The following is a 13459-nucleotide window of genomic DNA, read 5'->3' as shown; positions in this document are numbered from 1 at the left end:
CATGAACAGCAGCAGAGTCAGCAGCAGCAGCAGAAACGGAATCAGCAGCAGAAACAGAAGCAGCAGAAACATAAGCAGCAGCAGAAAAAGAAGCAGCAGCAGAAACAGAAGCAGGAACACAAATAGAAGCACCAGAAACAAGAGCAGCAGCAGAAACAGAGACAGCAGCAGAAATAGAAACAGCAGAAACAAGAGCAGCAGCGGAAACAGCAGCAGCAGAGACAGCAGCATTAGAAATAGAAGCAGCTGCAGGAACAGAAGCAGCAGCAGAAACTGCAGCAACAGAAACAGCAGCAGCAGAAACAGAGGCAGCAGAAACAGAAGCAGCAGCAGAAAAAGAAGCAGCAGAAACATAAGCAGCTGCAGAAACAGAAGCAGTAGCAGAACCAGCAGCAGCAGAAACAGAAGCAGCAGCAGCGGAAACAGAAGCAGCAGAAACATAAGCAGCTGCAGAAACAGAATCAGTAGAAGAAACAGCAGCAGCAGAAACAGCAGCAGCAGAAACAGAACCAGCTGCAAAAACAGGAGCAGCAGCAGAAACAGGAGCAGCAGCAGAAACAGGAACGGCAGCAGAAACAGGAGCCGCAGCAGAAACAGGAGCAGCAGCAGAATCAGGAGCAGCAGCAGAAACAGGAGCGGCAGAAACAGAAGCAGCAGCATAAACAGGAGCGGCAGCAGAAACAGGAGCAGCAGAAACAGAAGCAGCAGCAGAAACAGGAGCAGCAGCAGAAACAGGAGCGGCAGCAGAAACAAGAGCGGCAGCAGAAATAGGAGCGGCAGCAGAAACAGGAGCATCTACAGAAACAGGAACGGCAGCAGAAAGGGAGCAGGATACGAACGGAAGAAGAAGCAGAAACAGGAGCGGCAGCAGAAAAAGGAATGGCAGCAGAAACATAAACAGCAGCAGAAACATTAGCAGCAGAAACAGAAGCAGCAGCAGAAACAGAAGCAGCAGCAGAAACATGAGCTGCCGCAGAAACAGCAGCAGCGGCAGAAACAGGTGTGGCAGCAGAAACAGAAGAAGCAGCAGAAACAGGAGCAGCAGCAGAAACAGAAACAGCAGCAGAATCAGGTGCAGCAGCAGAAACAGAGGCAGCAACAGAAATAGAAGCAGCAGAAACAAGAGCAGCAGCAGAAACAGGAGCAGCAGCAGAAACAGAAGCAGCAGCAGAAACAAGAGCGGCAGCAGAAACAGGAGCAGCAGCAGAAGCAAGAGCGGCAGCAGAAACCGGAGCGGCAGCAGAAACAGGAGCAGCAGCAGAATCAGGAGCAGCAGCAGAAACAGGAGCGGCAGAAACAGAAGCAGCTTCAGAAACAGGAGCGGCAGTAGAAACAGGAGCGGCAGAAACAGAAGCAGCAGCAGAAACAGGAGCGGCAGCAGAAACAGGAGCGGCAGCAGAAACAAGAGCGGCAGCAGAAATAGGAGCGGCAGCAGAAACAGGAGCATCTACAGAAACAGGAACGGCAGCAGAAACAGGAGCAGCAGCAGAAACAGGAGCGGCAGCAGAAACAAGAGCGGCAGCAGAAATAGGAGCGGCAGCAGAAACAGGAGCATCTACAGAAACAGGAACGGCAGCAGAAAGGGAGCAGGATACGAACCGGAAGAAGAAGCAGAAACAGGAGCGGCAGCAGAAAAAGGAATGGCAGCAGAAACATAAACAGCAGCAGAAACATTAGCAGCAGAAACAGAAGCAGCAGCAGAAACATGAGCAGCCGCAGAATCAGCAGCAGCGGCAGAAACAGGTGTGGCAGCAGAAACAGAAGAAGCAGCAGAAACAGGAGCAGCAGCAGAAACAGAAACAGCAGCAGAAACAGGTGCAGCAGCAGAAACAGAGGCAGCAACAGAAATAGAAGCAGCAGAAACAAGAGCTGCAGCAGAAACAGGAGCAGCAGCAGAAACAGAAGCAGCAGCAGAAACAAGAGCGGCAGCAGAAACAGGAGCAGCAGCGCAAACAAGAGCGGCAGCAGAAACAGGAGCGGCAGCAGAAACAGGAGTGGCAGCAGAAAAAGGAGTGGCAGCAGAAACAGAAACAGCAGCAGAAACAGTAGCAGCAGAAACAGGGGAACCAGGAGAAACATGAGCGGCAGCAGAAACAGAAGCAGCAGCAGAAAAAGTAGCAGCAGAAACAGGAGCGGCAGCAGAAAAAGAAGCTGCAGCAGAAACAGAAGCTGCAGAAACAGAAGCAGCAGCAGAAACAGCAACTGCAGAAACAGCAGCAGCAGAAACAGCAACCGCAGAAACAGCAGCAGCAGAAACAGAAGCAGCAGCAGAAACAGGAGCAGCAGCAGAAACAGCAGCAGCAGAAACAGAAGCAGCTGCTGAAACAGGAGCAGAGGCAGAAACAGCAGTAGCAGAAACAGAAGCAGCAGCAGAATCAAGAGCAGCAGCAGAAATAGTAGCAGCAAAAACAGGAGCGGCAGCAGAAACAGACGCAGCAGAAACAGCAGCAGAAACAGGATCAGCAGCAGAAACCGAGGCAGCAACAGAAATAGAAGCAGCAGAAACAAGAGCAGCAGCAGAAACAGGAGCGGCAGCAGAAACAGGAGCAGCAGCAGAAACAAGAGCGGCAGCAGAAACAGTAGCAGCAGAAACAGCAGCAGGAGAAACAGAAGCAGCTGCAGAAACAGGAGCAGCAGCAGAAACAGCAGTAGCAGAAACAGAAGCTGCAGCAGAAACAAGAGCAGCAGCAGAAATAGTAGCAGCAAAAACAGGAGCGGCAGCAGAACCTGAATCAGCAGCAGAAACCGAGGCAGCAGAGGAAACAGGAGCGGCAGCAGAAACAGGAGCAGCAGCAGAAAAAGAGGCAGGAACAGAAATAGAAGCAGCAGAAACAAGAGCAGCAGCAGAAACAGCAGCAGAAGAGACAGCAGCATTAGAAATAGAAGCAGCTGCAGAAACAGAAGCAGCAGCAGAAACTGCAGCAGCAGAAACAGCAGCAGCAGAAGCAGAGGCAGCAGAAACAGAAGCAGCAGCAGAAACAGAAGCAGAAGAAACATAAGCAGCTGCAAAACAGAAGCAGTAGCAGAACCAGCAGCAGCAGAAACAGAAGCAGCAGAAACAGAAGCAGTAGCAGCAGAAATAGAAGCAGCAGAAACAGAAGCAGCAGCAGAATCAGCAGTTGCAGAAACAGCAGCAGCAGAAACAGCAGCAGCAGAAACAGAAACAGCTGCAGAAAAAGGAGCAGCAGCAGAAACAGCAGTAGCAGAAACAGAAGCAGCAGCAGTAACAAGAGCAGCAGCATAAATAGTAGCAGCAAAAACAGAAGCAGCAGACGAAACAGAATCAGCAGGAACTGAATCTGCAGCAGAAACAGAAGCAGAAGCAGAAACAGAAGCAGAAGAAACAGAATCAGCAGCAGAAAAAGAAGCAACAGCAGAAACAGAATCAGCAGCGGAAAAAGAAGCAGCAGCAGAAACAGGAGCAACAGCAGAAACAGAAGCAGCAGCAGAAATAGAATCAGCAGCAGAGAATGAAGCATCAACAGAAACAGGAGCAACAGCAGAAACAGAAGCAGCAGCTGAAACAGAAGCAACAGAAACAAAATCAGCAGCAGAAACAGAAGCAGCAGCATAAACATGAACAGCAGCAGAGTCAGCAGCAGCAGCAGAAACGGAATCAGCAGCAGAAACAGAAGCAGCAGAAACATAAGCAGCAGCAGAAAAAGAAGCAGCAGCAGAAACAGAAGCAGGAACACAAATAGAAGCACCAGAAACAAGAGCAGCAGCAGAAACAGAGACAGCAGCAGAAATAGAAACAGCAGAAACAAGAGCAGCAGCGGAAACAGCAGCAGCAGAGACAGCAGCATTAGAAATAGAAGCAGCTGCAGGAACAGAAGCAGCAGCAGAAACTGCAGCAACAGAAACAGCAGCAGCAGAAACAGAGGCAGCAGAAACAGAAGCAGCAGCAGAAAAAGAAGCAGCAGAAACATAAGCAGCTGCAGAAACAGAAGCAGTAGCAGAACCAGCAGCAGCAGAAACAGAAGCAGCAGCAGCGGAAACAGAAGCAGCAGAAACATAAGCAGCTGCAGAAACAGAATCAGTAGAAGAAACAGCAGCAGCAGAAACAGCAGCAGCAGAAACAGAACCAGCTGCAAAAACAGGAGCAGCAGCAGAAACAGGAGCAGCAGCAGAAACAGGAACGGCAGCAGAAACAGGAGCCGCAGCAGAAACAGGAGCAGCAGCAGAATCAGGAGCAGCAGCAGAAACAGGAGCGGCAGAAACAGAAGCAGCAGCATAAACAGGAGCGGCAGCAGAAACAGGAGCAGCAGAAACAGAAGCAGCAGCAGAAACAGGAGCAGCAGCAGAAACAGGAGCGGCAGCAGAAACAAGAGCGGCAGCAGAAATAGGAGCGGCAGCAGAAACAGGAGCATCTACAGAAACAGGAACGGCAGCAGAAAGGGAGCAGGATACGAACCGGAAGAAGAAGCAGAAACAGGAGCGGCAGCAGAAAAAGGAATGGCAGCAGAAACATAAACAGCAGCAGAAACATTAGCAGCAGAAACAGAAGCAGCAGCAGAAACAGAAGCAGCAGCAGAAACATGAGCAGCCGCAGAAACAGCAGCAGCGGCAGAAACAGGTGTGGCAGCAGAAACAGAAGAAGCAGCAGAAACAGGAGCAGCAGCAGAAACAGAAACAGCAGCAGAATCAGGTGCAGCAGCAGAAACAGAGGCAGCAACAGAAATAGAAGCAGCAGAAACAAGAGCAGCAGCAGAAACAGGAGCAGCAGCAGAAACAGAAGCAGCAGCAGAAACAAGAGCGGCAGCAGAAACAGGAGCAGCAGCAGAAGCAAGAGCGGCAGCAGAAACCGGAGCGGCAGCAGAAACAGGAGCAGCAGCAGAATCAGGAGCAGCAGCAGAAACAGGAGCGGCAGAAACAGAAGCAGCTTCAGAAACAGGAGCGGCAGTAGAAACAGGAGCGGCAGAAACAGAAGCAGCAGCAGAAACAGGAGCGGCAGCAGAAACAGGAGCGGCAGCAGAAACAAGAGCGGCAGCAGAAATAGGAGCGGCAGCAGAAACAGGAGCATCTACAGAAACAGGAACGGCAGCAGAAACAGGAGCAGCAGCAGAAACAGGAGCGGCAGCAGAAACAAGAGCGGCAGCAGAAATAGGAGCGGCAGCAGAAACAGGAGCATCTACAGAAACAGGAACGGCAGCAGAAAGGGAGCAGGATACGAACCGGAAGAAGAAGCAGAAACAGGAGCGGCAGCAGAGAAAGGAATGGCAGCAGAAACATAAACAGCAGCAGAAACATTAGCAGCAGAAACAGAAGCAGCAGCAGAAACATGAGCAGCCGCAGAATCAGCAGCAGCGGCAGAAACAGGTGTGGCAGCAGAAACAGAAGAAGCAGCAGAAACAGGAGCAGCAGCAGAAACAGAAACAGCAGCAGAAACAGGTGCAGCAGCAGAAACAGAGGCAGCAACAGAAATAGAAGCAGCAGAAACAAGAGCTGCAGCAGAAACAGGAGCAGCAGCAGAAACAGAAGCAGCAGCAGAAACAAGAGCGGCAGCAGAAACAGGAGCAGCAGCGCAAACAAGAGCGGCAGCAGAAACCGGAGCGGCAGCAGAAACAGGAGTGGCAGCAGAAAAAGGAGTGGCAGCAGAAACAGAAACAGCAGCAGAAACAGTAGCAGCAGAAACAGGGGAACCAGGAGAAACATGAGCGGCAGCAGAAACAGAAGCAGCAGCAAAAAAGTAGCAGCAGAAACAGGAGCGGCAGCAGAAAAAGAAGCTGCAGCAGAAACAGAAGCTGCAGAAACAGAAGCAGCAGCAGAAACAGCAACTGCAGAAACAGCAGCAGCAGAAACAGCAACCGCAGAAACAGCAGCAGCAGAAACAGAAGCAGCAGCAGAAACAGCAGCAGCAGAAACAGAAGCAGCTGCTGAAACAGGAGCAGAGGCAGAAACAGCAGTAGCAGAAACAGAAGCAGCAGCAGAATCAAGAGCAGCAGCAGAAATAGTAGCAGCAAAAACAGGAGCGGCAGCAGAAACAGACGCAGCAGAAACAGCAGCAGAAACAGGATCAGCAGCAGAAACCGAGGCAGCAACAGAAATAGAAGCAGCAGAAACAAGAGCAGCAGCAGAAACAGGAGCGGCAGCAGAAACAGGAGCAGCAGCAGAAACAAGAGCGGCAGCAGAAACAGGAGCGGCAGCAGAAACAGGAGCAGCTACAGAAACAGGAACGGCAGCAGAAACAGGAGCGGCAGCAGAAACAGAAGAAGCAGCAGAAACAGGAGTGGCAGCAGAAAAAGGAGTGGCAGCAGAAACAGAAACAGCAGCAGAAACAGTAGCAGCAGAAACAGGGGAAGCAGCAGAAACATGAACGGCAGCAGAAACAGAAGCAGCAGCAGAAAAAGTAGCAGCAGAAACAGAGGCAGCAGCAGATTCAGAAGCAGCAGCAGAAACAGGAACGGCAGCAGAAACAGGAGTGGCAGCAGAAACAGAAGCAACAGCAGAAACAGTAGCAGCAGAAACAGGAGCAGCAGCAGAATCAGGAGCGGCAGCAGAAACAGGAGTGGCAACAGAAACAGAAGCAGCAGAAGAAAATGTAGCAGCAGAAACAGGAGCAGCAGCAGAAACAGGGCCAGCAGCAAAAACAGGAGCGGCAGCAGAAACAGGAGCAGCAGCAGAAACAGGAACGGCAGCAGGAACAGGAGCCGCAGCAGAAACAGGAGCAGCAGCAGAATCAGGAGCAGCAGCAGAAACAGGAGTGGCAGCAGAAACAGAAGCAGCAGCAGAAACAGGAGCGGCAGCAAGAACAGGTGCGGCAGCAGAAACCGGAGCAGCAGCAGAAACAGGAGCGGCAGCGGAAACAGGAGCAGCAGCATATTCAGGAGCGTTAGCAGAAACAGAAGCAGCAGCAGAAACAGTAGCAGCAGAAACAGCAGCAGGAGAAACAGAAGCAGCTGCAGAAAAAGAAGCAGCTGCAGAAACAGGAGCATCAGCAGAAACAGAAGCAGCAGCAGCAACAGAAGCAGCAGAAACAGAATCAGCATCAGAAACAGAAGCAGCAGAAACATAAGCAGCAGCAGAAACAGAAGCAGCAGCAGAAACAGAAGCAGGAACACAAATAGAAGCAGCAGAAACAAGAGCAGCAGCAGAAACAGAGACAGCAGCAGAAATAGAAACAGCAGAAACAAGAGCAGCAGTGGAAACAGCAGCAGCAGAGACAGCAGCATTAGAAATAGAAGCAGCTGCAGAAACAGAAGCAGCAGCAGAAACTGCAGCAACAGAAACAGCAGCAGCAGAAACAGAGGCAGCAGAAACATAAGCAGCTGCAGAAACAGAAGCAGTAGCAGAACCAGCAGCAGCAGAAACAGAAGCAGCAGCAGCAGAAACAGAAGCAGCAGAAACATAAGCAGCTGCAGAAACAGAATCAGTAGAAGAAACAGCAGCAGCAGAAACAGCAGCAGCAGAAACAGAACCAGCTGCAAAAACAGGAGCAGCAGCAGAAACAGGAGCAGCAGCAGAAACAGGAACGGCAGCAGAAACAGGAGCCGCAGCAGAAACAGGAGCAGCAGCAGAATCAGGAGCAGCAGCAGAAACAGGAGCGGCAGAAACAGAAGCAGCAGCATAAACAGGAGCGGCAGCAGAAACAGGAGCAGCAGAAACAGAAGCAGCAGCAGAAACAGCAGTAGCAGAAACAGAAGCTGCAGCAGAACCAAGAGCAGCAGCAGAAATAGTAGCAGCAAAAACAGGAGCGGCAGCAGAACCTGAATCAGCAGCAGAAACCGAGGCAGCAGCGGAAACAGGAGCGGCAGCAGAAACAGGAGCAGCAGCAGAAAAAGAGGCAGGAACAGAAATAGAAGCAGCAGAAACAAGAGCAGCAGCAGAAACAGCAGCAGAAGAGACAGCAGCATTAGAAATAGAAGCAGCTGCAGAAACAGAAGCAGCAGCAGAAACTGCAGCAGCAGAAACAGCAGCAGCAGAAGCAGAGGCAGCAGAAACAGAAGCAGCAGCAGAAACAGAAGCAGAAGAAACATAAGCAGCTGCAAAACAGAAGCAGTAGCAGAACCAGCAGCAGCAGAAACAGAAGCAGCAGAAACAGAAGCAGTAGCAGCAGAAATAGAAGCAGCAGAAACAGAAGCAGCAGCAGAATCAGCAGTTGCAGAAACAGCAGCAGCAGAAACAGCAGCAGCAGAAACAGAAACAGCTGCAGAAAAAGGAGCAGCAGCAGAAACAGCAGTAGCAGAAACAGAAGCAGCAGCAGTAACAAGAGCAGCAGCATAAATAATAGCAGCAAAAACAGAAGCAGCAGACGAAACAGAATCAGCAGGAACTGAATCTGCAGCAGAAACAGAAGCAGAAGCAGAAACAGAAGCAGAAGAAACAGAATCAGCAGCAGAAAAAGAAGCAACAGCAGAAACAGAATCAGCAGCGGAAAAAGAAGCAGCAGCAGAAACAGGAGCAACAGCAGAAACAGAAGCAGCAGCAGAAATAGAATCAGCAGCAGAGAATGAAGCATCAACAGAAACAGGAGCAACAGCAGAAACAGAAGCAGCAGCTGAAACAGAAGCAACAGAAACAAAATCAGCAGCAGAAACAGAAGCAGCAGCAGAAACATGAACAGCAGCAGAGTCAGCAGCAGCAGCAGAAACGGAATCAGCAGCAGAAACAGAAGCAGCAGAAACATAAGCAGCAGCAGAAAAAGAAGCAGCAGCAGAAACAGAAGCAGGAACACAAATAGAAGCACCAGAAACAAGAGCAGCAGCAGAAACAGAGACAGCAGCAGAAATAGAAACAGCAGAAACAAGAGCAGCAGCGGAAACAGCAGCAGCAGAGACAGCAGCATTAGAAATAGAAGCAGCTGCAGGAACAGAAGCAGCAGCAGAAACTGCAGCAACAGAAACAGCAGCAGCAGAAACAGAGGCAGCAGAAACAGAAGCAGCAGCAGAAAAAGAAGCAGCAGAAACATAAGCAGCTGCAGAAACAGAAGCAGTAGCAGAACCAGCAGCAGCAGAAACAGAAGCAGCAGCAGCGGAAACAGAAGCAGCAGAAACATAAGCAGCTGCAGAAACAGAATCAGTAGAAGAAACAGCAGCAGCAGAAACAGCAGCAGCAGAAACAGAACCAGCTGCAAAAACAGGAGCAGCAGCAGAAACAGGAGCAGCAGCAGAAACAGGAACGGCAGCAGAAACAGGAGCCGCAGCAGAAACAGGAGCAGCAGCAGAATCAGGAGCAGCAGCAGAAACAGGAGCGGCAGAAACAGAAGCAGCAGCATAAACAGGAGCGGCAGCAGAAACAGGAGCAGCAGAAACAGAAGCAGCAGCAGAAACAGGAGCAGCAGCAGAAACAGGAGCGGCAGCAGAAACAAGAGCGGCAGCAGAAATAGGAGCGGCAGCAGAAACAGGAGCATCTACAGAAACAGGAACGGCAGCAGAAAGGGAGCAGGATACGAACGGAAGAAGAAGCAGAAACAGGAGCGGCAGCAGAAAAAGGAATGGCAGCAGAAACATAAACAGCAGCAGAAACATTAGCAGCAGAAACAGAAGCAGCAGCAGAAACAGAAGCAGCAGCAGAAACATGAGCTGCCGCAGAAACAGCAGCAGCGGCAGAAACAGGTGTGGCAGCAGAAACAGAAGAAGCAGCAGAAACAGGAGCAGCAGCAGAAACAGAAACAGCAGCAGAATCAGGTGCAGCAGCAGAAACAGAGGCAGCAACAGAAATAGAAGCAGCAGAAACAAGAGCAGCAGCAGAAACAGGAGCAGCAGCAGAAACAGAAGCAGCAGCAGAAACAAGAGCGGCAGCAGAAACAGGAGCAGCAGCAGAAGCAAGAGCGGCAGCAGAAACCGGAGCGGCAGCAGAAACAGGAGCAGCAGCAGAATCAGGAGCAGCAGCAGAAACAGGAGCGGCAGAAACAGAAGCAGCTTCAGAAACAGGAGCGGCAGTAGAAACAGGAGCGGCAGAAACAGAAGCAGCAGCAGAAACAGGAGCGGCAGCAGAAACAGGAGCGGCAGCAGAAACAAGAGCGGCAGCAGAAATAGGAGCGGCAGCAGAAACAGGAGCATCTACAGAAACAGGAACGGCAGCAGAAACAGGAGCAGCAGCAGAAACAGGAGCGGCAGCAGAAACAAGAGCGGCAGCAGAAATAGGAGCGGCAGCAGAAACAGGAGCATCTACAGAAACAGGAACGGCAGCAGAAAGGGAGCAGGATACGAACCGGAAGAAGAAGCAGAAACAGGAGCGGCAGCAGAAAAAGGAATGGCAGCAGAAACATAAACAGCAGCAGAAACATTAGCAGCAGAAACAGAAGCAGCAGCAGAAACATGAGCAGCCGCAGAATCAGCAGCAGCGGCAGAAACAGGTGTGGCAGCAGAAACAGAAGAAGCAGCAGAAACAGGAGCAGCAGCAGAAACAGAAACAGCAGCAGAAACAGGTGCAGCAGCAGAAACAGAGGCAGCAACAGAAATAGAAGCAGCAGAAACAAGAGCTGCAGCAGAAACAGGAGCAGCAGCAGAAACAGAAGCAGCAGCAGAAACAAGAGCGGCAGCAGAAACAGGAGCAGCAGCGCAAACAAGAGCGGCAGCAGAAACCGGAGCGGCAGCAGAAACAGGAGTGGCAGCAGAAAAAGGAGTGGCAGCAGAAACAGAAACAGCAGCAGAAACAGTAGCAGCAGAAACAGGGGAACCAGGAGAAACATGAGCGGCAGCAGAAACAGAAGCAGCAGCAGAAAAAGTAGCAGCAGAAACAGGAGCGGCAGCAGAAAAAGAAGCTGCAGCAGAAACAGAAGCTGCAGAAACAGAAGCAGCAGCAGAAACAGCAACTGCAGAAACAGCAGCAGCAGAAACAGCAACCGCAGAAACAGCAGCAGCAGAAACAGAAGCAGCAGCAGAAACAGGAGCAGCAGCAGAAACAGCAGCAGCAGAAACAGAAGCAGCTGCTGAAACAGGAGCAGAGGCAGAAACAGCAGTAGCAGAAACAGAAGCAGCAGCAGAATCAAGAGCAGCAGCAGAAATAGTAGCAGCAAAAACAGGAGCGGCAGCAGAAACAGACGCAGCAGAAACAGCAGCAGAAACAGGATCAGCAGCAGAAACCGAGGCAGCAACAGAAATAGAAGCAGCAGAAACAAGAGCAGCAGCAGAAACAGGAGCGGCAGCAGAAACAGGAGCAGCAGCAGAAACAAGAGCGGCAGCAGAAACAGGAGCGGCAGCAGAAACAGGAGCAGCTACAGAAACAGGAACGGCAGCAGAAACAGGAGCGGCAGCAGAAACAGAAGAAGCAGCAGAAACAGGAGTGGCAGCAGAAAAAGGAGTGGCAGCAGAAACAGAAACAGCAGCAGAAACAGTAGCAGCAGAAACAGGGGAAGCAGCAGAAACATGAGCGGCAGCAGAAACAGAAGCAGCAGCAGAAAAAGTAGCAGCAGAAACAGAAGCAGCAGCAGATTCAGAAGCAGCAGCAGAAACAGGAACGGCAGCAGAAACAGGAGTGGCAGCAGAAACAGAAGCAACAGCAGAAACAGTAGCAGCAGAAACAGGAGCAGCAGCAGAATCAGGAGCGGCAGCAGAAACAGGAGTGGCAGCAGAAACAGAAGCAGCAGAAGAAAATGTAGCAGCAGAAACAGGAGCAGCAGCAGAAACAGGGCCAGCAGCAAAAACAGGAGCGGCAGCAGAAACAGGAGCAGCAGCAGAAACAGGAACGGCAGCAGGAACAGGAGCCGCAGCAGAAACAGGAGCAGCAGCAGAATCAGGAGCAGCAGCAGAAACAGGAGTGGCAGCAGAAACAGAAGCAGCAGCAGAAACAGGAGCGGCAGCAAGAACAGGTGCGGCAGCAGAAACCGGAGCAGCAGCAGAAACAGGAGCGGCAGCGGAAACAGGAGCAGCAGCATATTCAGGAGCGTTAGCAGAAACAGAAGCAGCAGCAGAAACAGTAGCAGCAGAAACAGCAGCAGGAGAAACAGAAGCAGCTGCAGAAACAGGAGCAGCAGCAGAAACAGCAGTAGCAGAAACAGAAGCTGCAGCAGAACCAAGAGCAGCAGCAGAAATAGTAGCAGCAAAAACAGGAGCGGCAGCAGAACCTGGATCAGCAGCAGAAACCGAGGCAGCAGCGGAAACAGGAGCGGCAGCAGAAACAGGAGCAGCAGCAGAAAAAGAGGCAGGAACAGAAATAGAAGCAGCAGAAACAAGAGCAGCAGCAGAAACAGCAGCAGAAGAGACAGCAGCATTAGAAATAGAAGCAGCTGCAGAAACAGAAGCAGCAGCAGAAACTGCAGCAGCAGAAACAGCAGCAGCAGAAGCAGAGGCAGCAGAAACAGAAGCAGCAGCAGAAACAGAAGCAGAAGAAACATAAGCAGCTGCAAAACAGAAGCAGTAGCAGAACCAGCAGCAGCAGAAACAGAAGCAGCAGAAACAGAAGCAGTAGCAGCAGAAATAGAAGCAGCAGAAACAGAAGCAGCAGCAGAATCAGCAGTTGCAGAAACAGCAGCAGCAGAAACAGCAGCAGCAGAAACAGAATCAGCTGCAGAAAAAGGAGCAGCAGCAGAAACAGCAGTAGCAGAAACAGAAGCAGCAGCAGTAACAAGAGCAGCAGCATAAATAGTAGCAGCAAAAACAGAAGCAGCAGACGAAACAGAATCAGCAGGAACTGAATCTGCAGCAGAAACAGAAGCAGAAGCAGAAACAGAAGCAGAAGAAACAGAATCAGCAGCAGAAAAAGAAGCAACAGCAGAAACAGAATCAGCAGCGGAAAAAGAAGCAGCAGCAGAAACAGGAGCAACAGCAGAAACAGAAGCAGCAGCAGAAATAGAATCAGCAGCAGAGAATGAAGCATCAACAGAAACAGGAGCAACAGCAGAAACAGAAGCAGCAGCTGAAACAGAAGCAACAGAAACAAAATCAGCAGCAGAAACAGAAGCAGCAGCAGAAACATGAACAGCAGCAGAGTCAGCAGCAGCAGCAGAAACGGAATCAGCAGCAGAAACAGAAGCAGCAGAAACATAAGCAGCAGCAGAAACAGAAGCAGCAGCAGAAACAGAAGCAGGAACACAAATAGAAGCAGCAGAAACAAGAGCAGCAGCAGAAACAGAGACAGCAGCAGAAATAGAAACAGCAGAAACAAGAGCAGCAGTGGAAACAGCAGCAGCAGAGACAGCAGCATTAGAAATAGAAGCAGCTGCAGAAACAGAAGCAGCAGCAGAAACTGCAGCAACAGAAACAGCAGCAGCAGAAACAGAGGCAGCAGAAACATAAGCAGCTGCAGAAACAGAAGCAGTAGCAGAACCAGCAGCAGCAGAAACAGAAGCAGCAGCAGCAGAAACAGAAGCAGCAGAAACATAAGCAGCTGCAGAAACAGAATCAGTAGAAGAAACAGCAGCAGCAGAAACAGCAGCAGCAGAAACAGAACCAGCTGCAAAAACAGGAGCAGCAGCAGAAACAGCAGTAGCAGAAGCAGAAGCAGCAGCAGAAACAAGAGCAGCAGCAGAAATAGTAGCAGCAAAAACAGGAGCGGCAGCAGAACTCGAATCAGCAGC

This window comes from Carcharodon carcharias, chromosome 1, assembly GCF_017639515.1.
Source record: "Carcharodon carcharias isolate sCarCar2 chromosome 1, sCarCar2.pri, whole genome shotgun sequence".
Taxonomy (NCBI): domain Eukaryota; kingdom Metazoa; phylum Chordata; class Chondrichthyes; order Lamniformes; family Lamnidae; genus Carcharodon; species Carcharodon carcharias.
Note: the sequence above shows the minus strand (reverse complement) of the source record.